Below are 27,017 nucleotides of genomic sequence, written 5' to 3'. Positions count from 1 at the left end.
CTCTGCAGACAAGGCACAGGGCTTATATAAATTATTATGGGCTCTTGCAAAAGCCACACAGACCTCCAGGTGGTGGGGAGCCACAATCTGAAAGGACTGAGCTCTAACTCTAAGTGGGCCATCTTTAGAAGAGGGGATTCATTTACCTTGCTACGGATGGCCTCCCTGAACAAAGATGGTCTTTCAGGCTAACGTCTTACAAAATTGGTACTGTCGTCCTCTCTGGGACTAATAGGTTTGTGTTTTTCTAGCCACAAGAACCTGCAAGGTGCTGTCTCCTTTCATAATCTTCCTAACAATGAAACTAGTTGGGAGTCCAGGCTGACCTGTTGAAGCTAGAAGAGTAATCTTTATGGACATGTTGTTTCCTTCTGAGCTTTCCATTGAAAACCATTGTGAACTTGAATCTTATCAGAGGCTGAGAAGAGGGCTTGTGTGTTTTGAGAAGTAATTTCAAGGTGTGTATGGTGCAGTGGCTAAACAGAATGGAACTGGGGAGGAGTGAAAGCCAGTTGAAGGGTATATATTAGCTGGTTACTGATTTCAGCAACTGGAATGCAATCCCCTAGGGGACCTTTTAAAATTGGCCCCCTGATACATGAGAGAGTGGTCAAGGGTTGTCCCATGGTGTGTTTACTTCCTTTTCCTTCTGAGTGTGAACCTGTGTTGGGATGGCTGGGTGGGGCTGTGTTGGAGAAATGTGGGAAATGTGAATACAATTGAGGTACAAGATTGCCAGGTAATTCCTGGGCATAGCTGGTGCCATAGCAAGGGTTGGGCCAACAAGGTGAGCCAAGAAAATGGGAAGCGGAAGGCAAGAGGTGCCCAAATAGTGAGATGAAGCACAACCAAGGGGGAAATAGAACCAAGGTCACTGTTGGACACTTCATCAACATTTGGCGAGCCCAGTCTGTGTACCATGCATTGTGTTGGCTGCTGAGCTAGAAGGTTTAGTGGAGCACTGTGCATGTCATAGCCTACAACCTACAGCACCGAGAGAAGCATGACCAGACAAAAGAGGATTTTACTGCCTAGTAGGGAAGACAGGTGAACACTGTAGTAGATGGAAGCACAAAAGCTTCTCACTGGGGAGCGACTTATCCTGTTTGTAGTCCTAGGAGGAAGGATTCACAGAGAAGGCAATCAGTAAGTAAGTTGGGTCTTGAAGGATGACTAGGAATCTAGCAGGTAATGACAGGGATGAAGAGCATGGACACAATACAGAGAAAAGTAGAAAAGTATTTGTGGTTGAGCACACCAATGAAGTCTTGGCATTTCCATTCTTTCTCTCAAGGGTACCTAGCTCAGGTATTTTCCTGAGATTTTTTGGTTTGTTTCGCTTTTGATCATAAGAAATAGAGTTATTCTTGAGAAGGGTTCATTGTATGGTACTATGTAGGAAATCAGGGATGACACATAGCAGGGATCTTTCATAGGCCTGAGATGATGGACTCAGTCCTCTGCACCTGAGGTCCAAAGAGAGTGAAATCTCCTCTGTGTCCCCACATCCCCTACCTGGCACAGCCTGTGCCCAGGATTTGTGGGTATTTTGTTCCTCTTGTAAGGTGATACGGCCCCATCAGACATCAAGGTTTTCCAGTCTCCTGTGGTCCTTCTCCTGGGTCATGCAGCTCATTTATATTCACTGCTCACTCACCACATTGGTCAGATGGAGCTTGTTGCTCGTCGCTTTGAGCAACGTCTGGCCGCTTCAGCAGCCGCCTCATCCCTCCTTACCTTCAGGGTCAGCCTTCTTGGTACCCATCTCCTGCCACCACCAGACCGTCCAGTGCCCTTTGCCTTCTTTGCTCCTCTTCTGTAAATCTGCTCTCAGAATGGGACCTCATAATCATCACTTTTCCCTCATCGTGGGTTGTTCAATCCATGATCCTGTCAGCTTCATTTATTTTAGATGGGTCCTGCCATCTCCTGACTTCAGTCATCAGTGGGCAGGAGTGTGTGTGTGTGTGTGTGTGTGTGTGTGTGTGTGTGTGTGTTCCAGGTTGGCTGAAGGCTGGGAGGGCTTCCTGAGACCTTAGGAATCACACAGCTAGGAAGCCACTTACTCTATTAAAACATAAGGCCTGATCCTATGCTCCTTTCTTTATGTGTGGACCGATATTAATTGTGTGTCTATTCTAGTCCAGGTTTGCACCTCATTTCCAAAAATGCCGTCACATCAACTCTGTGAGATACTCATCATTCCCACTTTGTGGATGAAGAAATAGACTCTTAAGTAAGTAATTTGCCCAATATTACATAAGTTCTAACTGGCTTAACCAAGACCCCATTCGAAGCATTAAAAACATAACTGTTGAGCCCTGGCCAGGTAGCTCAGTTGGTTAGAGCATCATCCCAATATGCCAAGGTTATGGGTTTGATCCAGGGTCAGGGCACATACAAGAAACAACCAATTAATGTATAAATAAATGGAACAACAAATCAACGTTTCTCTCTCTCCCCTCTTCTCTTTCTCTAAAAAAAATCAATTAAAAAACTGTAACTGTTGAAATGAATTAAATGACTATCTTAGTTCATGGTACTAAGTACCTAAAACAGTGAACTTGGTGCTTGGAGACAGGGTGAAAGATAAACTTTAAATCTCCTCTCAACACATGCTTGAGACGTAGATTCTGGATCTCAAGGCAGTGTTGGGTTCAAATTCAGATTTTTTACTTAGTAGTTGTGTGATCTTGAGTAAGCTCCTATACCAGGTCTCATATTGCAGAGTTGGAATATAGGATGTACAGAAAAAATAAAGAGATTGAGCTGCTTAGAATGGAGGGTTTGGGGAAAGGAAATATGGATAAAAGAGGGGGATTGGGGTTCATCTTGGCCTTTTGTCTTTTGTGGCTACTCACCATCTTTGAACATCTTCTCTATTTTGATGGTTTCTCATTGTATAAGTTCTTTTCAAGTTGGAAGGTAAAAACCTCACGTCTCTGGACTCTCCTGCACATGGGATAGCCATGTGTGACAGTTTTTCCAGTGGGACCTGCCCGTATGAGACTTGAGTTAGAAAACAGCACTGGGAGCAGTTGGCCCCACGCAGGGGAGAGTCAGACTTCTGGGTGTGGCGGGACAGTCACGTCCACTCCATCTGGGGCAGCAGTGGCCATTTCTGGTGTCTAGTCCGAAGCAGGGGCTGCTGAGCAGGGGTGCCAGGGACATTTTCCTTTAAAATCCCATGGGGTGGCTAGAATTCCTAGACAGATGCCCTTCAAGTCTAGCTTCTCCTCCCCTTCTAAGATTCTATGAGCTACCTTATTTAATTTTAATAAATTCCTATTCTGCTTGAACTGGGTAAAGTAGATTCTATTATTTGCCACCAAGGACTCTGACTGATACAGCGTCAGCTTGTGGAGGGTCTGTGAGCCAATTTATGGCTTAGAGTTCAAAGTAAAATCTGTGCATCTTTCTCATGATTTACAATTTCTTTAACCCTTATATCCTGACAGAAGTGTTTCCATTTCTTCTGAGCCTTCAATGGCATTAAAGTCTTTCTACTGCCTTTTCAATGCTGCTCAAAAATTTTTCTTGCTTTCTGACTCGTGATAAATAAACAAAGGGAAAAATATAAAGGTATGATCCACAAATATGCCAATAATTTACATCCTCTTTCAGAAGAAACGATCTAAAGTTGTTTTCAATGATTTTTTTTCAAATCTTAAAGATGTCCTCTTTGAATCTATTCTTTCCTGTAAGCAGGGCTTTGCTCAAGTCTGTCTTTAAAAGCTAAATGCCTGGTATAAGAGAAACATAAGAATCATATAATCCAGTTTGAGAGAAAAGACATTCTTATTAAAAATTAATAATCCAAAGCATAGCTCAAGGTGTGCCCAAAGGCCAGCCTCTCTTGTGCCACTGGGCTGTCTTGTGGGTATTTTTAATGAGAAAGTGTCAGAAAAGAAGTTTCAGTTCATGAAACTCTCCAACCACTCAACCGAAATTGTCTATTTGATTTGTGGGTCATCCATCGGCTGGATCACACCACTCTTGAACTTTAAGCGGGCAGAGTACATTTCATGTTTGGCACCTGCAAAAACATCCCAAAGTCCTCCTTCCCACCTGCTCTCAGTGCTATGGCATTGACTACTTCTACCAAAATCTTGGGTGAGCCATCCCTGCTGCAGGCTGCAAACTTCCCAATCCATAGTTTTGTGGGTGGCAGGGTGTTTGCTTGCAGGGAGTGTGGGGCGACGTGGATATGCAATTTCATGATCCGTTACAATGGTTAGACCAGGGCCAGCAGAAAAAGCTTTTTGCTTGTCTCACCCAGAAAGTTCTCAGGCAGATGGACTTCGATGCGTGTACATTTACAATGGAAAAGAGAAATATCTGTCACCAACCGGGCTTGTCCAAATGTTTTCCTTCCATTATTGTGTCATCACTGTGTGGGAAATGGACTGATTAGATGCCTTGGTCTGTGCAGCCTCGTCTGACTGCTGTCTTGGTCTTCCCTGGTGGTCCTTCTAATAGACCTGTGGCTGGCTGGTTTTCTCCCAAGGTGTTACTGCACCATGGACTGTGCCTTCAGTCAAGGCTAAGCAAGAACCTCCCCTCTCTATTAAATCTGCAGCTATCAGTTGGTGTTAAACTGATAAGTATGTTTCCTCGTTGCTTTTGTCATTTGTAGAGCCCTATTTTTCTTCACATGATCAAAGCCTATCTATTTACAAAAATGCTACTGGAACTTGAACAGAACTTTGAGGATCAATTTTGCTCCCCATCAAACTTACCTCCTAAATTCTTTGTACGTGGATTTGCTTTTAGCCCCTCTTTGCGAAAATGCCAATTTCATAGAAACAAAAAAATTTTCATCTCTTCTAACTTTCTGTTTGTTCTTAAACATCAAGAGAAAAACATCAAATGATGATGGCTTCTTTGAATGATTGCCTATTCACAGGCTGGTTAGGTTCTATCTTTTAATTATAATGATAAAATATTAAATAGTCCATCAAGTTATGAATTTATCATGGTTTCTGGTCCTCTATTAAGATTTTGTTGCAGATTTTGAAAAGAATTTCTCCATAGGGGGTGGAGGGGTTGAGCAAAAAAGAAAGAGGACTCGTGGGCATGGACCACTGGGTGGTGATTGCTGGGGGAGGGGATATGAGACTAAATGGTAATGGGAAAAATATAATAAAGATTATATACTAAAAAGAGAATTTTTCCAATTTTTGTTAAAACAAGTTTTCAAGAAGTAACTGTAACATATTGTCGCTCTATAACCAAGCAGAGAGCTCAGTCCAACACACATATACACTGCCACATATTTTCATTATACGTCGTGTTAACTGGAGCACCAATACAACATGCCGTTTACTCTTTCTCTAAATGAAATCATCAGTGAGCTAGAAATCCAGAAAACATTTTTATTTTCCAGATAAAATGAAAATAGCTCTCTTCTTAAAAAAAACAATATCATTCCATTGTGCATAAAATGCTGCATGATAGTTTACTTTCTTGTTCCAAGGGAACATTTCTTTTTATGAAATACAGTTTGCATATACAACTTCGCATATCATTAGAAAGCAGGCAGTTTGAAAACATAATATTTGTAGTTCACACTTTTTTTTGGAACTACCCCTCCTGCAGCAGTGGAGGCCTGGATTTGCACTTCACTGATGAGGGGCCAACGCACTGAGGGATTTAGCTTTTCAAGCTCCGATTCAACGCCAACGTGCTGGAATGGAACACAGAGGGCAGCTCTGCATTCATTATCACTTCATTACGCAAGGAGCTGGGTTTTCAAAGGCATTTTCCTCCCCAAAGCAAGATCCGTGCCAGGTACTTCTGTTTCCCTGGAAGGACATTTTCGTATTTAAAAAAACTGAAGTCTTGTTCTTGTTGCAAATTTAGGAATAGTCTTATGTCACTTTCCCTCTAATGATCTATTAGAGAGCATAGGCCACTTTTGATTTTAATTTTTTCAAGAAGTTGTTTTTAAATGTAAAGAGTAACTCCAGTCTTTGCCTTTCAAATAAGTTAGCCAAAGAGGAAAATAGTCAAACTCAGATTGTACTTCTCGGATTTTGTATTTATTGCAAATTTGAGAGTCACTGACAGAGAAACTGAGAGCAACGAATGTTGACATTCTCTAGACGAGGGTTTCTCGGCCTCGGCACTGTGGATATCTGAGGCTGCATAGCTCTTTGTTGTGGGCTGGCTGTCTTGCGCATTATAGATGTTTCGTAGCCTCCTTGGCCTCCATCCACAGATGTCTGTAGCAGTTTCTTTCCTTTCTCTCCGCCCCTGCCACTTGTGACAATCAAAAAGTTCTCCAGACATTGCCAGATGTGTCTGGGGGCGGGGGGCGCAAAATGGCCATGATTAAGGACCACTGATCTAGAACTATGAGGGTCAAAAAGAATTATTTATGTGCTACGGTTTTGAACTCTTTACTTCTAGGTACCTTTGGGAATTATTTTTCAATACTCAGTTTTTCACTTCAGAGCAATATAGCAGGCTTTTAACAGACCATTTGGATTCAGAGGTTTTACATTATCTGCATCTAAAGGCATGTATATAGCTGCCTAGGGACACTATCTCTCAGCTTCTGTTTGTTGCCCCAATTTCTACCTATTTTCTATGCAGCAACTAGAGCGAACCTTTAAGTGACATTGGATCACATCTCTCTTCTTTTCAAACATCCTTCAGTGGCTGCCCCCTCACTCAGAGTCAATGTAAAGTTCTCAAAGTTCCCAGTGGGCCCTGTATGGTCTAGCCTCCTTTTTAACCCAGACTTTGCCGCACTTTGTCCCAGCTGCACTAGCCTCCTGGCTGTTCCTTGGCCCTGCTCTGCACCTGCCCACCTGGAACATTTGCTCACACAGAGCTTTTGCTCTGTGTTCTGCCGGGAGCACCTTTCCCTCAGAGCTGCTCACCCTGCAGCAGCTCTCACACCCTCTCCTCGTTCCTGCTCAGATAAGAGGTCTCTCCTGTCAACACATCCTCCACTCTCTATGCTCCTCACCCAACTTTGCTTTCCTCCAAAACATATGTCACCATGTAACACAGCACTTGTTGATTTTTGGCTTTCCTCCACGGGGCCGTGAGCATCTGGAGGCAGACAATGCCTCTTGTTCAGAGTGTTGTCCCAGTGCCTGGCACACTGATTTCTCCAGCATGCATTGGTGGTCAATAAATACCTGCTGAAGGATTCAATACTCTTTCTGTTAACAAATTCAGTTCAAAGGGGTCTTAATTTTCTTCCTGATTAGAGTGTTCCAGATCCAGGGATGCACCATAACCATCCTTAGAGAAAGACCCCATTGCCTAATCTCAGAGTAAAATTTTTTTGTTATTGTGATTGAGGGGAAGGCTGATTGTGGAACCTGCTTTCATAAATCTGGACTTTTTCAGTTGCAAAAAGCAGAAAACCCACCTCAGGTGGGCTTAAGCAAAGAGGAAGAGGTGCCTGCGCACGTAACTGAAATTCAGGGGCGTATCTACCTTAGGCATGGCTACACTAAGTTACGAAGTCATGTTCTCAGGAGTCTTTTTTGGCCCTGTCTTCACCCCTGTGGCTCCATTCTCTTCTCACGTGATGGCAAGAAATGGAGCTATAGTTTCCCTTCTACCAGCTTAACAAACCTCATGGAAAAAGACTTCCCTTTTCCTTTGGGTTCATGCAACATCCTGACTCCTGGCCTGGCCATGTCCTTCTCTGAACCAGTTCCTGTGCCAGTTCTGGGACGCATGCCCCGTTGGCCACATGAACTGAGAGCGGAGGATGGGCACTTTCCCAAAGGAATATCAGCAAACTCTCACCTGCAGCAGCAGGAATGAATGCTGGGCAGACAGAGCAACAGGCATCTGCTATGCTGTTTAGATCAGCTCCACTTTTGCCTCCTCCAACAACCCTTTCAGAGTCCTGAGGTCTTATTGGAAGAGGGCAGGCCAACTGGGCTGTTTGCTATAAAGTCCGTGAAAGAAACCAAAACCTTCCTGAAAATAAAACGAGAAGGAGGAAACCAAATATACCAGTGCTTCTCAGGAAAGCACAGAAGGGCTAGGAATGAAAATCGAGCTAATCCACGTGGGAAGGTCCCACACGTACAGGAAGCCAGGGGTGTTCTTCTCCACCCCAACCCCATCCCCCAACCCCAGGGGTGGGGGGAACATGGACATTTAAAATATATATTTATGTATTTAAAACTTACAGTAAATAAGAGTGAGAGAATTTCAAAAACTTAAAGAGTAGCCATTGGAAAAATCATCAACGCATAACTGTACCAGGAGTATGACATTATTGGCCAACTTGGAAGCCAAGGAACATCTCTGCCTGTTCCTGCTTCTTGTTAGACTAAGTTTTTGCAGATGCACTAACATGCCAGTGGCTGTTTCGAGTAACTGGTAACTGAATGCATCTATCTACACCTCTAGAGAGGGTGATGATGAAGTTAGGAGAAAGAAGAAAATGGGATTGATCAATGGAGTGATCAACCCAACTTGGGATTCCTTACACTCCCCACCTGCCATTTGAGGGTTAGAGAGTATTTTTATAGTGTGGCAATCTTTGTTACATCTCAATTATATGTATATATACATAAAATGTAAGTGTATATGAGGTCTGTCCAGAAAAAGTCCAGCCATTTTTAATATAAAAAGAATGGTTTGCACAACATTGATATAACCTGGCAGCCAAGCAGAGTGGACTGAAGTGCACTTGCAAGAACAATGAAGACTTCACTGTACTAGTCAGTGGGGACAGTAGACGCTACTGAGTGAGCATGTGTACTGTGTGGCTGTTGCATTCAAAGTGACTGAGTGAGTAGAGCAATGAATCCGCAACAAATTTTGTGTTAAGCTTGAACGTTCCTCTGTGGAAACTATTCATATGATTCAGAAGGCTGCAGATATGGGCAACTGGTGACTGGCAGCTTCATCATGACAGCACGCCTGCTCATAGATCATGTCTCTTGATGAAACATCAGATCACCCAGGTGACTCAGCCCTCTGACAGCACAGATTTGGTGTCCTGTGACTTCTGGCTTTTTCCAAAACTAAAATCACCTTTGGAAGGAAAGAAATTTCACACCATTAATGAAATTCAGAAGAATATGAGGGGAAGCTGATGGAGATTGGGAGAACGTGTGAGGTCTCAAGGTGCCTCGTTTGAAGGGGACTGAGGTGTCATTGTCCTACATACAATGTTTCTTATATCGTGTATCTTCTTCAATACATGTCTATTTTTCAGATTGCATGGCTGGATACCTTCTGGACAGACCTCATATACATACAAATTATGTAATTAATTTCATTACATGTATTTTATAATACATATACAACATAAATTATATAAATGTATATTAATATATTATACATTATACAAAATATCTCATTAAATATATATAACATTTGTTTGGGTTCATTTTTACTTCTTTTTTTAAAGCTTTTATTTATTGATTTTTAGAGATAGGGAAAGGAGAGAGAAAGAGAGGGAGAGAAACATCAGTATAAGACAGAAACACTTATTGATTGCCTCTAGCATGCAATCAATAAATGTTTGATTTATTGCAGTCCCCCACCTAGGGACTGGGCCCTCAGTGAAGGCAGGTGCCCTGACTGGGAATCCAACTGGTGGCCTTTTGCTTTCAGGGATGACACTCAGCCAAGTGAGCCACACCAGTAAGGCTCTGTCTACTTTTTTTGGCTTTCCAAACATCGCTGGGATCCAATCTAAAATCATAATGAGACCAGAATTTGGGTAAATGGAATTCCATTCTCTTCTCAAAGATGTTTCTATCTTCCCCTTCATTTCTTCCAAGGGGCTTTAAAACATAGAGCGTTCCCTGTGAGCCTTTTGAAAGGTAAGAATCTTAGTCCTGTCCCCGGTCTTCACGGAGGAGAAACTACAAAGTAACTGAATAATGTCTTTCACTGTCTAGCTGGGGGCACCCAACAGCGAGCAGTCTCTTGGTAGAAGAGGGGACTGGGCCTGACTGTGTAAACAGGATACAAGAGAGAACTGCAGTGTGTGCGGGTGGGGTTAAGGATGGGCCAAGAACCAAATTGCAACCATTAAAGAAGCAGCAAAATAAAGTATTATTGATTTTTTGAATATAAAGTATTGAGTCTACAGCATAAAATAAAGGAACCCAGGGTGGGAGTGTCATACTGTAATCTTATCACAAACAAAATGATTACTTCAGGGGGATTTAAGAAAATTATATCTTTATGTCAGAACCCCCGTGTTCAGAGTTGAAGGGTCTAAGACAGAGCGGGAGGTGGAAATCGTTATTATGTGTTTAGGAGAAAAAAGAGAAAGTCTTTCTGGTGGGATTTGTTATATTCCATGTATGGGTGCGACCTCTGAAAGCTAGCTGGGTTGCTCTGCTCGAGAATGAGAATTTACTCATGAGAATGAGAATGGGACTTCATTCGGGTCAGTGTAGCTATATGCCTCATATCCGGTACCTGCTCTGCTGGGAATTGATGCTAAATTTGTTCACGTTTGGAAACTCACTTTGATGTACCATTCTCTCTTTTTTTCTGGCAGCATCCTCAGTATTTAATACAAGGACACTTTTCTGGTTGTGGTTTAAATTACACTCTCAAGGCTGTGTACACGTGTTCAAGTCTGACTCCGGTGCTGAGATGGATTTTCATTTCCTTTGAAGATGGCAGGTTTGGAGCTGTTCCAGGAAAAGAGTTTTTCCTTGAGGCTGTCAGTTGGGTGGTGATTAACTTCGGAAGAAGTAAGATACTTTACAGAGTATGCTTGTTTACCCCCTTCCCAATTTTTCAGGAAAAATGCACTGCGTGATTGGAGCATAGGTAGTTGGGAGTTGAAACTGCCGGATGGCGCAGATGGGAAGACGGCATGAGGACTCCCTGGTATGAAAAGATCGCCGCAGGTGTACAGCTGCTGTGCTGAGTGCTTTGCGGCCATGGTCTCATTCTGACATCAGATGGGCTCCGTTTGAGGGCCATCCCCTGAGAAAGACACTCAATATCCTTATGCCTCCATTTGCCTAATCTATAAAATAGGAGAAATAACAGTAGCCACCTCAAAAGGTTCCTGTGAACGTTGACTAAAATATTTAGAACACTGAGTTCCTACCTGGCATGTAAGCATTTATAAATATTACCTATTATTATTTCTTAAGTGATTACCTTTTCATAGATGGGGAAATTGACTCCTAGAGGGTCAAATAATTTATACAAGGCCATGCAGTTGGCAACTGGCCAAGGCGGGACTTGAACCCAGCTGTCCCTGCCTCCAGTGCTTAGGTTATTGACTCGTCTGAATTGTGTTGCCCTATAAAAATAAAGTGCAGAACGGAAGATACAGATTTTTGTAAGTAATTGTAATTTCCAGTAAAAGATAAGAAAGAAAGGTCCTAGCAGAGGTTCTTTTTAGAGACACGAAGGCCATTTTAGAGGAGAGTGGCATTTATTTCTTCTTGGTGGTGTTGTGGATTATTGTGATATTGCCAGTCTTGTATTGACTGAATTGCACTTCCAGTTATTGGATGTGGGCTTTCAAATTTGACTTGGGACATTTGTTTCCTATTTAAGTATGAAATTTGGAAACATACCATGGAAATGACATGATTTTTGGCTTCAATTTTGTTAAGACAAACTCAAAAGTTTGCAAAGCTGCTGGGAAATAATTTCTTCATGATTCCTATGTTCACCCTGGCAGGAAAACAATCCTTCCACTTACAGAATTTATTCAACTTTGCTGATCTATGGCAACTTTTCCTTTAGTCTTCATTTTACACAAGGATTAAGATTTTATTTAACCTTATAATTCTTTATGACATTAGATATTCCCAATGATTCCTAAATACCCACAGATTTTCCAGCTTTCTTTGTAACTTGTGTCTGTATTTTTTCCATCCTATTAGTTGTTGAGTGCACCTCTGAGTGTCCACCCTTTACTTTATCTTTTCACTGGTATAATTGTAACTGTTCTTCAAAGGCATTGGGGGAGCTTTGGTTTTGTTTCTAACAGGTTTTCTGGAATTTTGTATATTGAGACTTTGGGAATCACTAATAAGCAGGAAAAGGAATAATAGGGAACTTATTGCTGCAAAATTATGCTGAGAATTTATTTATGCAAAATTATACTGATGTGTGATATCCTGCCATCACTGAGATTCTGAACTACAAAAACTCAGAAGGAACAAAACAGTAACCATAAATCACTCCTTAACATGCATGATATTCAATCCTCACCCACTATCTTACACTCTAGGCTTTCCCAAATTAGTACACTTCAGAATCATCAAGGGTAGCTCAACGAAAGGACAGGTTGACCCATCCTGCCACCAGGAATTCCGGGTCGGAGGTCTGGTGGGGTTATCTGGAGTCTTTGATGAAGAGTCACAGGGATGTGACGGAGAGTAGCAGAAGGGAGGCTTGCGGAGGGGATGGCTGTTACTTCATGTAGACGGCCAGGGAGGGGCTCTCTGAGGATGTGCAACTGGTTTGTGCTGAGACCTGAATGATACAAAGATAGGTGCTCTATGAAGAAGACCTGGGAAGAACATTCCAGGTAGAGGATCAGAAAGAGCACAAGTATGGTGAGTTTGTGAAGGAGAAAGGGAGACTGTGACTGAAGAATGAGGAGAGGGTCCCAATCACATAGGCTTTTAAAGGCCACTTTCAGGAGTCTGGGCATCCTTATAATTGTATTGCGCTTCACACTCTGAGCGCTCTATGGTGCATGGCACAGGTAGGGGCAGGTTGAAGGCTATTAGGGAGTCCTGTTGTGAGCTGATGGTGGAGATTGTGTCTAAGTTGGAATAGAAAGATGAGAAGGAGTTGGCCAGATGAAGAGGGTGGAGAGTGGAGTGTTCTAGGGATAAGAATGGCACATGCAAAACCCTGAGGTGGAAAGACAGTTCCAGCAACTGAGAGAAGGTGAGCGAGGAGCTGCCAGGGAAGATAAAGTTCAGATGACATGGATTCCAGGATATCACGATAAAAATGGCAAGTATAAAATATCAAATATCAGCCAGGGTGAGCTGACGGTACTGACATCTTTTGAACGACTGCCTTGTGGTAGGTGTAGACGCTTTCCATATGTGACTAATGCAGCCTGCTCTGATTTTTTCTGAGAGAATCGAGAAATTTGGATTTTGATGTCCTTACTTCTAAATGCTGACAAACTAGTTTTTAAAAAGCAAACACTCTTTTAACCCAGTGTGAGCTGAAGAAAAGATGTCTGTTGGCTGATTTTGGCTTGTGACTTCCTGTATGTGGTCTTGGAGGAGCATGACAAGCAAATGATGCTTTTGCGCACATCTGGGGAAGGTCGCCTTCTCTGTAGACCTCACAGCCGTCTGAGAGAACAGTCATGTGTGCATACCCATGACAACTTTGATGAGTATGCACAACTAGAGTTGTGCAAAGTAGAGTTTGCACAAGTTGGCAGACTTCCTTTGGACAAGAATACAGAGTGGGGAGCAGTGACAGGAAAGTATGAATGAACTAGACAAGGCCAGTGACATTCTGGGGCTAACGTGCTCTGGCTCACTGGAGTAGATCGTGCCCATCTTTTCCCAGCTCTGCACTCACTGCTGTCGTATTGGAAGCGTCAGATCAATCTCACTGGAGTGTTTACACAAGGGAAACGGGCAACTGCTACAAAACACGGGCCTCATTCTCCCAGAGAGCCTGTTGTTAAACATTTACTAGGGCACTGCGGACAAGAACATATCACGGAGGCCTTGAACAATGTCCAATGACCTGGATTTTAGACTGTAGGCAAGAGAGAGGTGAGAGTGTAACCTAATCAGGACTGCTCTACATTTCTGGCCTCTTCGTTCAAAGGTCCCTCCACTTCTGACCTAACTAAAATGCTGCATTTCTTTAAAGAGATAACTTCTTTTGCTCCCTCCTGGAGTGGAAGATGTTAATTCTCTCTCATCCAGCCTAGGCACAGAGGGAAAAAAGGAACAGCATATTTTTGTTTCCCTGTGACTCTTTCCACCATTGCTTCCTTGATTTCCAATAAGCCCCTTTCCTCCGACATTCTCGGTATGTTGCATGAATGAATATCCTTTGCCCAAACATTGAATAGATTTATTGCTGAATTCCCCTAATTAGAGCTTTGGCGCCTCCCTCCCAGCCTTCCTTTTTGTTCCAAGGGTCATCAGCTTCCTGGGAGACTCAGTGCTCACATGGACGACCTGTTAAGCATCCTAATCTCATGACTTTGTAACTTCACCAATGTTGGGCACGTTCTCATCTCTGCTCCACGTCAGACACACCCACAGCCACACCCTGTGCTGCAAAGCCAACTTTGGAACTGCTGCATCTTTGAATGTGGTTATGATGACACTTTTTCCGTAGGTCTGAGGTAAGGAATAAGTGACATGGTGTATGGAAAGTGTTTAGTAAATGCCTGGCATATAATAGGTGTCCAACAAATATTTCGTCTTGTCTTGACTTTTAAAAACAGAAACACAGTTTTGAACCCTGGCATTCATTCCCCCTCATATCGAAGTATCATTTGAATTGGACATACATGGCTGAGGCTTATGTAGTAAACTTTCTGCTGGGTGACATTCTTAAGAACCTTTCCAGCACTCGGGAGCTGCTGGCATCCAATATTATTGGTGGCAATTGTGCTAAAATGCACAACACAATACCTACTCTTTTAATTACAGAACACTCTTGCAGTAAAGTGACACTGATTCTCATCTGATTAATATTTATAGTTTTCCCTTTTGGCTAAATGCCAACTATCTTCATCATGTGAATTTCCTCAGCTTCCCAGCTCGCCTTTGCTGCCTCCATCTATTAGCCTGTCTTGTGTGAGCAGGTATCCGTGTTTTACCCAGTCCAGAAGGGTCGCTGATTTCTTAAATCACAAGCTCTTTACCTATGAGGGGATTTTAGGGGGTAATTGTATCTAAATGTGAGTGAGCAATGATGAATTTTATATGCCTTTTCAGTAAATGCGTGCATCCTTACATTTGAGGAGGTGAGGAGAAGGGTCACTGTTCACCATAATTTTGATTATTGCCCCCGGAATTGGTTCACCTGGGAAGTTAAAGAAGTATTAGATACCTCTCATCTGTGCCCTCCTTTTACTTATCTTTCTAAATCTTTTATTTGCTCATCTTAGGATCCTAAAATCTGCATTTTGACACATGAACCATCTTTTAAAAATACAAAGGAATTTGTATTTTTTGGCAAACTGTGGCAGGTGTGAGAAAGTGTTGGCCATAGTAACAGTTATGATGCACGATTTGTTGTATATTATCATTTTAAAATTTTTTATTAAAAGATTTTATTTATTTATTTATTTTTAGACAGAGGGGTAGGGAGGGAGAAAGAGAAGGAAACATTAATGGGTGGTTGCCTCTCACACGCCCCCTACTGGGGACCTGACCTGCAACCCAGGCATGTGCCCTGACTGGGAATGAAACTAGTGACCCCTTGGTTCACAGGTCAGCACTCAATCCACTGAGCTACACCAGCCAGGGTTATTATCATTTTAAAATACCCAAATTTAGCCCTGGCTGGTGTAGCTCAGTGGATTGAGCATGGGCCTGTGAACAAGAGGATCGAGGTTCGATTTCCAGTCAGGGCACATGCCTGGGTTGCAGGCCAGTTCCCAGCAGGGGACCCATGAGAGGCAACCATACATTGATATTCTCTCCCTCTCTCCTTCCCTTCCGCTCTAAAAATAAATAAATAAAATCTTTAAAAATATCCAAATTTAGATATACCAGAGGGGAAGTTATCTTCTATGAAGCAGAAAGACCATACACATTAAGGATTTCATCTTCAAAATCTATCTTCTGTTTCACTCTCTGATTTCAGTCACTCATCTAGTTTAAGTCCCAATTACTTTGTGCTTGGGCAATTTTGATAGCATTCCAACTGCTCCTGACTTCTTCCCACCCAAACTCAACATTCTCTAATAATATTCAATGATGACCCATTGCCCACGGTTTTCAAGCAGTGTTCCAAGGGACACACCAAGGTTCTCACCCCCGCCCCCCGCCCCCCGTCCTTAGATGGCAAGGCTGTTGCCAGGGGGCAGGGTGTCAGGTCCTATCCCTGTTTTGACTAGGGCAGTCTACTTTGGTCGACTTTGTTACATTTGGATTACTCACAAGATTCTGTCTAAAACAAGTTTTCTGCTGTTAAAAAAATTACTGGTCCTGAAGATGAAGTCTACATTCTTGGCATGGTTTTCAAATCCCTTCTCCACGTGCCTCCACACCAGCCTGCCGTCTTCCTCTTTCTCCTTGTATTGTTTTGCTCACTGTGAATTTCTCACTCATCATTCCTTAAACAATATGTCCTGGAGCCTTGTTTTATACGGCAATATCTTTCTTTACCTGAAATACCTTCCCTTTGTCTACTTGGAAAATACATCACTCATTCCTTTAGCAACTATCTAGAGAGCATCTGTTATGTGCCCCATTGTTGGGGCCGGAGAACCCTACTTTATGGCCCAGTGTATGACGTCTCTACAGCATTATCCAGGCAAAATGATCTGGTGTTTCCTCTACACTTCCGTGATACTTTTCCACACTGATATTATTTTCTAATTAATTACAATATGCTGTGTTTATGTATGTGTTTTCTCTTTTTTTCAGGGATGTACTCATATCTCATTTACATTAATGTTTCCTTCTTACCATAGTAGTTGATTAGGTGCTCAAGAAACATTTGTTGGGCAAATAGTTTTTTTAATCTATATATCTCTATTAAACAGTGAGCTCCAGAGGCGGGAATTTTTGTCTAGCTTGCCTGACAAGTGGTGGGTATTTGATGATTGTTTGTGGAATTGGTGAAGAGTTCTTATTATCCCTGCTGTGAGACCAGTGGCTGTAGGAATAGAGTGGACAAAGGGCATCTCGAGGTGTTCTTATGTGAAAAGCTAGTCCTCTGGCAGGTTAGTGGGGCTGAAAGTGCCCTGCACACCCCCAGCTACTGTCTGTAGCTGGTCACTTATCTTTCTGTTACAATGACCTTGTCTGTAGATGGGATGGTTGGACTCATACTCATCCTTCTTTAAGTGGAAAGGCTGTGGCCAGGGAGCAGGGTGTCAGGTCCTACCCTTCCATCCTTCCTCAAGATACCGTGATTCTATTTGGAAGTACCCTGTGAATCAAACAGCATGCCTTTTTAGAATTCTCACCTTTAACTTATAAAAGTCACAATTGAAAGCAGTTGTAGATGAGTAGAATTTTCTTTATCTTTTGAGCAAGTTTCTACATTACACACTCGCTTTTTCCCCTTCATCTCTTATGTCAAAGCACACAGATATAGTTGACTTCTTCCATTTCCACATAAATGATAGATAAAGCCAACAAATGAGGTAACCGTAAAATTTAAAAAGTTCTCTTTAGTCATAAAATTAATCTAAGTCATGTTTTTATATTTAGAAATCAGGAAAGTATGAGAGAAATTGCATTTAGCAATGAGATTTTAGTTGGAGAAGATACATAGGGTCAATGTCACAAATTTGTATTTGGTGTAACTTTTCAGGAGAATTTTTGAGATGGTTAGCAGACAATTTAATAATACCTTCAACACAAGGGGTTCATTTGAAAGGGGGCCAGTTTCTCTGTTTCTTCAGAAAAGAGAACTGTAGGAAATGGGTATGTTACTAATCAAAGAAAGACTGTTGGTTTCTCAAGAGTCACCAGGCCCTGGAATGAGACCTAATGACAAAGATTTGGAACTTTCTTGACCTAGAGATTTTTTGGAAACAAGCTGGTATTTTACCTGGCTGGGAACATTTTAGATGTTGCTCTGGGGTTGGGAGATCCAGCCTGGGACTCTGTGAATCTGAATTTTCTGCTGCTTCTGTTATTCTATAGAAGAATACAGTAATTAGGCCCTGGCTGGTGTAGCTCAGTGGATTGAGCACAAGCCTGCAAACCAGAGGATCAAGGGTCGATTCCCAGTCAGGGCACATGCCTGGGTTGCAGGCCAGTTCCCAGCAGGGGACGCACAAAAAGCAACCATACATTGATGTTTCTCTCCCTCTCCCCTTCCCCTCTAAAGGTAAGTAAATAAGTAAATTTTTTTTAAAAAGGTCCTTAAAAAGAAGAATACAGTAATTAGCCAGCTCAGAAAGAAAAGAAAAAGACATATTATAAGTTGTGATTAAAGCTTAAGGAGTTAGTTAACTCCTTGGTTCCCTGTAGTCTATGGAAAGCTCTGGCGGGGGAGGGGGGAGGGCGGGGGCACAGGTAACTGGTTCCTCTTTGTTTAGAGCATGGAACCCTCCAGCATATATGACTAACCTTTATTAATGCAACTAGCGTTCTCGACCAGTTGGGGGTGGAGATGGAGAAAGGCAGAGGGCAGAAAATCCTGGAAGTTTCTAAACCAGAGAGCAAGCATGACTTTGGAGCAAATGTTACCACAAAGTAGACCCTGTCCCCATCCACGGCCTGGCTCTGCCCCCTGTTGGCGAGTCACTCATTGCACTTCTCTTGCACGAGGAAGAATTTCAGGATTTCTGGAGAAAATCAACAAGTTTTGATAAACCTCAGGACCCTCCCCGCTCCCAAAAGACAGGTGTCACTCATATTCTGGGGTGGAAGGCCTCCCCCAGTCTGGACATCAGGCGGCAGCCCAGAATGTCAGATGAGCGGTGGTGTGGAAGTTATCTGTGACTCGGGTGGCTGGAGCCAGGCAAGTTCTACCCGAGGTGCCGACTCCATTGTGGTTGCCCGGCGACTGCGGGGTGCTCAGAACCATGCTGCTCCGTGCCCCCAGGGACCAGGCTGGCCTGGCCAGTTCCTCTGGAGGTGGCTGCCAGCGGCGCACCTGGGACGTGGCCCAGGCAGCTGCAGGTAGACAGGGGGTTGCAGTTCTTCCTCTCTGGGTGGGTTCGCAGAGCCACATCTTTTGCTCTCTGCTCCCCCAGCTCTGGACTCCAGCTTCCTCCTGGAGTGGAGGCAGCTCGGGTGCCTTTGCAAAGGTCAGCGGCAAGTGGCGGAGCCTGCGAAGGTGTCCCTGACCCCCTCCGCTGGGCAGGCTAGTCTTCAGGCTCTCGGTGGCGCCCGCCCCGCCGCTGCAGCCCGAGCGGAGACTGGAGATGCACACGCTCCTTAATCCGCACCCCCCCTCGCCGCCCCCCGTTGCCCCGGTGACGGCCCAGACGAGCAGGTGATGCATTGACAGCGAGCAGATGGTCCCCTGCGGAGGCGAGCGCGGCCCACAATGCGCCTGGCGCTTGGATCCCACTGCCTCCCTCCCCCGCCCGGCTGGCCCTCTGCGCCCGCCTGCTAATACCGGGGGTTGGGGGCGGAGGGAGACGGACAGTGCCGCAGGGGCGGGGCCAAGGGGGCGACGGAGGGCACGCCCCGCCTTGCTCTTTGCTGCCTGCTCACCTCGTTTTACTGAATGTCCGCAAATCCTCGCATCCGCAGAGTTCCTCTCTTTAGATACACTGAGACACTTTCCACGCTCCGCCCCTCCCAACCCGCTCCAGCTCTCTCTTAATTCTCCCCAAGTGGTTAATTTCCATTGAGACAAACGCTTAACCCGCTCTGTCTGTGCCTTCACGCTCCCCCCACCCCCGCTCTGCAGCCCCTGCCCACATCTGCTCCCTGCTGGCATTTAATATTCTGTCTTGGAAGAGCAGAAGAATGGATTTACCACTGCCCTCCCACCTGGCTCCCCGACCCCTGCAGACCCGTCCTGGCTTCGAGACTTGGCGCTGACACTTGCTAAATGTGTACGGACATATTTATCTCACATCCCTCCACCCCATGCTCCGGGATCTTTTACGCAGCTTCTCTTGGCCTTTCTTTGGGGAATTTCAAAAATAAATCACTCTTCTCCCCTGACTACCACGCTGCTCCCTCCAGGGAAGCCCTCCCATTCACACACCCTCCTCCTCCCATTCATTTGACATTCTCCCCTCACCCCCCAGCGCCTTACCCTATTCACCGCTGTGTGGCAAATTGAGGTGATCTTATAGTAAGGCCATGAAAACTGCTAGGCACTATTCACAATTTTAATACTAACTTCATAGCTGTCACATAAATTCACTCTCGGGCTTACTCTATAATGGCCAAGAAGGAACTTTGAGGGAAAAAGAAAAAAAAAATCTAAAGGCACTGCTATGGTGTCTTTCTTTGCTTTGCAGGTGTTTTTTGAAACCATTACTACAGTAACTGCAGATAGCTTTTTTCTTTTTTCGCTGCCACATAGAGCGCTTAAAAAAACCCATCCTCTTGCTTTTTATTTTACAGTAGATAAAAAAATGCCAATAAAGGCTTAAAAAAGAGTGGAGAAAGAAAGAGAAAAAGAGACTAGTGAATAAAGTTGAGACAATACAGGGTCACGGAGCTGTCGAAACCCATGTCATAGTGGGCAGGAGTACAGAAAACTTCTTGGTTTTTTTTTTTCTTTATTTTTATGGAGATTTGGTCTAAGGCCTGGAGCACTCTCTGAACAGGTTTAGAACAAGCGGCAAAGAAAGAACTCTTCACAATAAACTCCCTTCTGATGGGCTTTATGCCCACAAACACCTGTGGTTTACAAAGAGGCGTTGCTGAGGGCAAAGGCGGGCGAGAGGGCCAGGCTATTGTGGGGAAATGACGCCTCATGTACCCATGGCTGTAGGAGAGGGTTGTTTCATTTTGACACTTGTCTTGGGTGCTTGCTCTGCAAACTTACAACGAGGGAAAAAAGCATTAGACTCTCCTAGTGGCTCGTAGTGACTTTTTCAAAGGCTCCCAACTCATTTTGAGCCTTTTGGTAAGTTCCCAAACTAGAGGATTACTGTCGTCAGCAGAATTCAAGAAAAACCAACATGCCTAAATTCTGAAAGCAGGAAAGGTAGAAATCATTATATATGACTTAGAAATAAGTGATTAGTATGTTTACTTGAGGGGTATACACCGTTTATTAAAATTTTTTATAAACTTTTTTTCAATAAGTTTAATGATTTCATGCCTTTTTAAAAAGTGCCTTGCCTTTTCTTCCTTTTTCTTATCTTTTGAAGTTTTCCTTTCATCTCTTTTTGGCTTTTGAGTTTTTCCTCTGTTCTTTGTAGTTTCTTTCCTAATAATTCAGGGAGACAAAAATATGAAAGCATGAGGCAATAAAATAAAGAATTATGGGGAATGCTGTTTGGGTAGAATTCTGTTTGGTTAAGAAAAGGCTTTCAGAGAATACTGCACATCTAAAGTGATCGAAGAAACAGAGAGCGGAGAGGAAGCAAGCCACGGTGTGTGCAGGGGCCCTGAGGTAGAGGAGAGCTTCAAGGGTCCCGGGTCACTTGAAAGAAGCCAGTATGGCTAGAATATTGAGTGGGGGAGTGAATTGGGAGAAGAGATGGAGAGAGATTACCCAGGATCAGATCATGGAGAGTCCTGTCAGGCATGGGAAAAGACTGGCTTTTATTCTATGAAAAATAGGGAACTACTGGAGGGATTTTGCATGTGGGAGCTCTATGACCGAGTTTGTATCTTCAGATTATTACTGCTGTTGTGTGGAGTATGGACTGAATGATGAAAGGAACTGGCAGTGCAGCGAGTAGTTAGGAAGCGTTAGGAGACTGTTGTAATGATCCGGTTAAGAAATAACAGTGACCTGGATTAAGGTGAAGTTAATGGAAATGAAGAGAACGGGTGACTTTGGGAAGAATGGAGGAGACTTGATGAGTGGTAGTGTGGGAATGAGGTGATGAGAGAAAGGGAGGAACCAAGAAGAGCACATAGGTCCAAATGACAGGTCAGATTGCCGTGCAGGCTGTGGAGATGGGGAAGAGAACAGAGATGTGAGGAAAGGCTTCCGTTCTGGTTTGACGTGTTAATTTTGAGCTGTTGCTGAGGTGGCCAGAAGGAGATGGTGGGCTTAGGGGCAGACACTTGACCCGCCCTAGGCTGGCCACTCCCTGGGCTGTTTGGGATCTGTGATGTGGCTTAGTGTGAAGGCGTGAGCTGGTGTAGTAAGATTATCTACCTCCTGGATCTGAACTGGAAACACTAAGACAAGCCAGCAGTTAGCATCAGAAGAGGAGCTGATGAGTTATGTGCTGGAGAAAGAACCATTCAGGATCATGGTCAGTGGAGGGCATGAAGAAGCAGAAGCCGTGGAACAGTCGAAAGGGAGGAAACTATTTGTTAGAGGAAAGAAGAGTTGACAGAGAGAAGTTCACGTAAAGAAACTGCCACGTGACCGGAGTACCATCAGCGTGAAGACATTAAAGCTGCGCAGTTGAAGTCTTTGCAGCTGCTTTTGGCCCAGGCTGACTCTCTTGTTTTTGACTGTGAAATGAGGACGAGAGAATTGCCGGAATGTCAGTTTGAAGAAGATAAACCACAAATGCATAACATTGAGAATGAGAAGAGATCTCTAATAAGTTAAGAGCTTGTGTTCAGGAAGTGACTGATTCCTCCTTCCCCTTCAGAGACCTGCTGCATAAAGACCTGTTTTGTATCAGTTTCTCAGCTGTACTGGTTTGGCCAAATGCCTCAACAAGGCAAGGGCTCCCCGAGAACGTGGATTGGGATTGAGGCTGGATCTTTAAGCCAGAGTGAGTCTCCCACTCTCTCCAGTGTGAACTGACCGAAGATAACTCACGAGTCACAGTGGAGGAGCTGAGCTGATGAACACTGACTGGCGGGCCTACCTGCCAAGGTCTGTGAGGTCCACCTGCTAAATAGAAACCAGGAGCTTTGCATGGAGAAACCAGGCCTGCTGCGTCTGGGCACAAGAAAGCAGAGGAGAAAGCAGGATGAAAACACAGAGTGAGAGATACACCCTCATTACTTTTTTAATAGCATAACTCCTGGTGAACTGGGCCCAGTCAATAATATAAGCCTTTCTCCAATCTCACCAATTATCCCTTCAGGGGAGGGGCGTTTGTTTCTATATTTTCTCTTAAGGAGTAGAACAGAAGCGACTATGCCTAGAATTCCAAGGAAATGGAGTAGATGAACCAGTGTCCTCATGCCATAGTAGTTATAGAGACTCAAAGTACAAGAAATCACCATGTAGAATTTTGTGGTGATATATTTTAAAGCCTTGACAAAATTATCATGTTAATGGGCAAACACAATTCAAATGAACTCAAAGAGAGATAGAAGGCCTAATTAGAATAGTAGTCAATGCTTTTGAATTAACCCCAAACACGGCTCTGAGCTGTGATGTTTTTACAAGTGAATTTTGTGTGTGTTTTTATGAAACCCAAGTTCTACATTATAGAAATTATTATAGGACATAAAAACTGGTGAAATTTTTCTAACACATTTGATAGCTAAACTGGACAAAGGTAACATAATTTAAAAGTCAACAAACTATTTTACTCAGAAATATAAATGCAAATGTATTAAAAATCTCATGAACACATTGAAGTCTTTAGTGTACATGGAATATATCATCTTTTATAAACATGCAAATAATGTAAATATGTTATATTTTATGTCCCTAGCAAATATTATTTCAGGATAGTTTAAACTTAGGAATTATAAAAAACAAATATTTCACAATAGTTGGATGAACAGAATAATCATATGAGAATGTAATTAAATGGCAAATATTTTGATAATGTACAATGACTATTTCTTATAATTTTTTAATAAATTAGAAACAGATAGATACTTATTTCATATAATAGAGAATCTATCTTAGTGTAAGAGCCATTATTATATTAATGAAAGGCACTGAATGACTTTCACACTACAAATTAGACAAGGATAAATACAGTGTCACCTTTATTTAGATTATTTTGAAAATTTCAGGAAATTAAATAAGATGATGCAAAGATAAATAGTATAGCCAGGTAAAAAGGAAAGAAGAAAAAGATTACTAATAAAGTCTGAGAAAATCAATTAAAAAATGATCGTGTCGATTAAGCTAACTGGATGCCTACTAAAAGAGCGTGATTTAATAATTAAAAAATATTAGTCTATTTCTAAGGGAGTTGCAGACTAATTATCCCATGTGACTCTCTAAATTGGCAAAATAGATGCTGGATAAAAAATTTTAAAAATGGAGTATCAATCAGTTAAGAACAGCAGAATAAACTCCCAAACTATATAAGAAAATCAATATTTAAAAAAGTAATAAAACTAATAAATAATAAAATAGGCACATAAAGTGATCAACAAAATTAAAAGTTTGTTCTTTGAAATGACTAATAAAATTGATAAGCCCCTGGCAAAATTTATCAAAAAGAGAGAAATGCAATAATATAAATAATATTAACAATTAGAGCCCTGGCTAGTGTAGCTCAGTGGATTGAGCGCGGGCTTGTGAACCACACGATCACAGTTTGATTCCCAGTCAGGGCACATGCCTGGATTGCAGGCCAGTTCCCTGCAGGGGACTCACAAGAGGCAACCATACATTGATATTTCTCTCCCTTTCTCCTTCCCTTCCCTTCTAAGGATAAATAAATAAAATCTTAAAAAAAAACAATTAGAACAGGAATGTATACTCATACAGAATAGATTAAAAACATAAGTGGATACTATATATGCTTTAATGTCAACCTTGTAAACCAGGAAAATAAAATAATAATTCTCTAGAAAAACACAATGTACCAAAAGTGACTCAAAAGAAACAGAAAGTATAAATAGTCCTATAACTATTAAATAAATTGAATCAGTAGTTTAAAATTTTCCTGTTAAGAAAACTTCAGAATAAGGAGTTTTTACCAATCCAGTCATTCAGACATGTAAGGAGATTTCGATATTGAAACTCTGGAGAAAAAGAGAATACTCTCCAAGGCATTTTACGAGGCTTCAAACTTGGTACCAAACCAAGCCAAGGACATTATGGCGGGGGGGGGGGGGGGGGGGGGAGTCATTTCACCCATGATCATTGAAAAAATAAAATCAAACTAAACATAATATTAAAGAACAAAACTGAACAATATACTAAAAAGTGAATGCAAGTTGTTCTCCTGCCATGAATGCCCCGTTGGTTTAGTACTGAAAATTTGATTAATGTAACATCACTTTAATGGAATAAAGGAAAAAATACGATCATCTTAATGGATGCAGAGAAGACAGTCAATAGACTTTACCATCTCTTCCTAATGAAAACAAACAAAAACCTTTGCAAACTAGCAATAGGAGGGAACTTGTTTAACTGGACAAAGCAGTCTACAAAGAATAAATAAGTGAATGACTAAACAATAAATAAAAATTCAGCAAACGTTGTACTTGATGAGAGAGATGTTATATAAATTCCTGTTAGCATCAGGAACAACAAGCATATGCAATTTTTGTGAAGGCTGAAAACTTACACTATTTGGGGTGTTCCACCCCATGAGTACTAGCATCTTGTGATTTGTTATCACCTCTTGTTTCGTGGAACTCTATGCCTCTCCCTTTCCAACACCTTTGTAAGCACCTTCCTGTGTCAACTTCCCTTTGACTTGAAATATATTATAACTCAAGCGTCAATTTTATAATTAAAATTTATCTACTAAAATGAGTGCAAAAAGAAAACACACACACAAATCGAAGACTTAGAGATTTAGGTCATTTTAGTCTGGAACTTTTCTTTAAACACAATTGTTTAGAATGAATGTAGATCTATAATAAAACTAAGAGTAGGTACAGAGATACCCCTTACCTCCCCACCCCCACACATACATAGACTTCCACATTATCAATATCCCCCACGAAGGTGGTACTTTGGTTTGAATCGATGAACCTACAGTGTCATATCACTATCACACAAAGTCCATAGTTCACATTAGAGCTTACTGTAGTGTTGTACATTCTATGGCTTTGGACAAATATATAAAGTCATGTGTTCATTATTATGTATCGTATAGAGTATTTTCACTGTCCCCCAAATTCTCTGTGCTTTGCCTATCCACCCCTTCTTCCTCACCCTGCCAATCCCTGGGAATCACTGATTTGTTTACTGTCTTCAGAGTAGTTCTTTTTTCAGGATGTACATATGTAGTACATACAGTTGGAATCATACAGTATGTAGCTTTTTCTTTCACTCAGTAATATGTGTTTAAGGTTCTTTCATGTTTTTTCCTGGCTTGGTACTTTATTGCTGAATGACATTTTATAGTCTGGATATACCATAGACTGTCCATTCACCTAAAAAAGGACATCTTGGTCACTTCTAAGTTTTGGCAATTATGAATACAGTTGCTACAAACATCCTTCCATGTGCAGGTTTTTGTATAGATGTGAATTTTCAACTCCTTTAGGTAAATACCAAGGACAACAATTTCTAGATCGCATAATAAGGATATGCTTAGTTTTGTCATTCAGAGACTTTTTAAAACAATTTATCATTAAGTGCTTCTCAATTTTACTAGGCTTCCCCCTTCCACCTAGAATACTCTGAAAATCTTAATAATCTCCAGAACTCACAGAGGCCTATGCAAGTTAGCTTTATTTGCTTCAGTAAATAAGCAATAAATCTGTTTGGGGGGAAAAAACAAAAACTGATGCCTGCTACCACCACAACTTTTTTAGAGATGTAAGCTAGTGCAACAAGACAAGAAACTTAAAGCATAAAAGGTGGGAAGAAACAAAGCTATCACTATTAGCAGGTGATACAATTGTTCATATCAAAACCCGAAATGATCTACAGACATATATTTCAGAATTAATATTAGAGTTAAGCTAGCTCACTATTTTAAAACAATGCATACAACTGAATCATTTCTATACCCTAAACATGTTATTTAAAAGATACCATTAATTTTCATTATAAATGAAATCCAAGCAACCAACTGACAACCAACCAACCAAATACAACAGTAGCTAGGATTATATCCTTTAAAAAGATGGTTAAGCATTTTATGTAGAAAAGTATAAAGTTTTATTGACAATCCTGGGGAAGAAGTATGTTCATAGTTAGGATGACTCAGTATCTTAAAAATGTCAATTATTCCTACTGTTGCATTATTGTAAACCTTCTCTTCTCTTTCCATCCATTGTTTATAGGGAGTTGAACTCACCAAATATATGTCTAAAGTTGCATAGTATGGAGCAATGGATAAGAAGGATTCTCACCGACTGCAAACCAGACCCTTTGCAATCAGCATACAGGTAGTATAGGAAATATTATATCTTCTCACATTT

The 27,017-nt window shown here is 42.1% G+C and overlaps 1 long non-coding RNA gene across 2 annotated transcripts; it reads left to right on the top strand.

Moving 5' to 3' along the window:
* Positions 1 to 3,972: 3,972 nt before the first annotated feature.
* LOC119002482 (uncharacterized) lies at positions 3,973 to 27,017 on the top strand. 2 transcript variants are annotated; one of them, XR_005069745.1, is made up of 3 exons: positions 3,973 to 4,113; positions 14,106 to 14,317; positions 26,880 to 27,017. It is a non-coding gene; the product is annotated as an uncharacterized LOC119002482 (long non-coding RNA). The 2 variants fall into 2 exon arrangements; XR_005069744.1 differs by lacking the exon at positions 3,973 to 4,113 and adding an exon at positions 10,467 to 10,703.

Source organism: Sturnira hondurensis, unplaced genomic scaffold (genome assembly GCF_014824575.4).
Source record: "Sturnira hondurensis isolate 20B ecotype Veracruz unplaced genomic scaffold, ASM1482457v3 Scaffold0017436, whole genome shotgun sequence".
In the NCBI taxonomy this organism is placed as follows: Eukaryota; Metazoa; Chordata; class Mammalia; order Chiroptera; family Phyllostomidae; genus Sturnira; species Sturnira hondurensis.
Note: the sequence above shows the minus strand (reverse complement) of the source record. Positions and strands in the feature narration are given on the sequence as shown.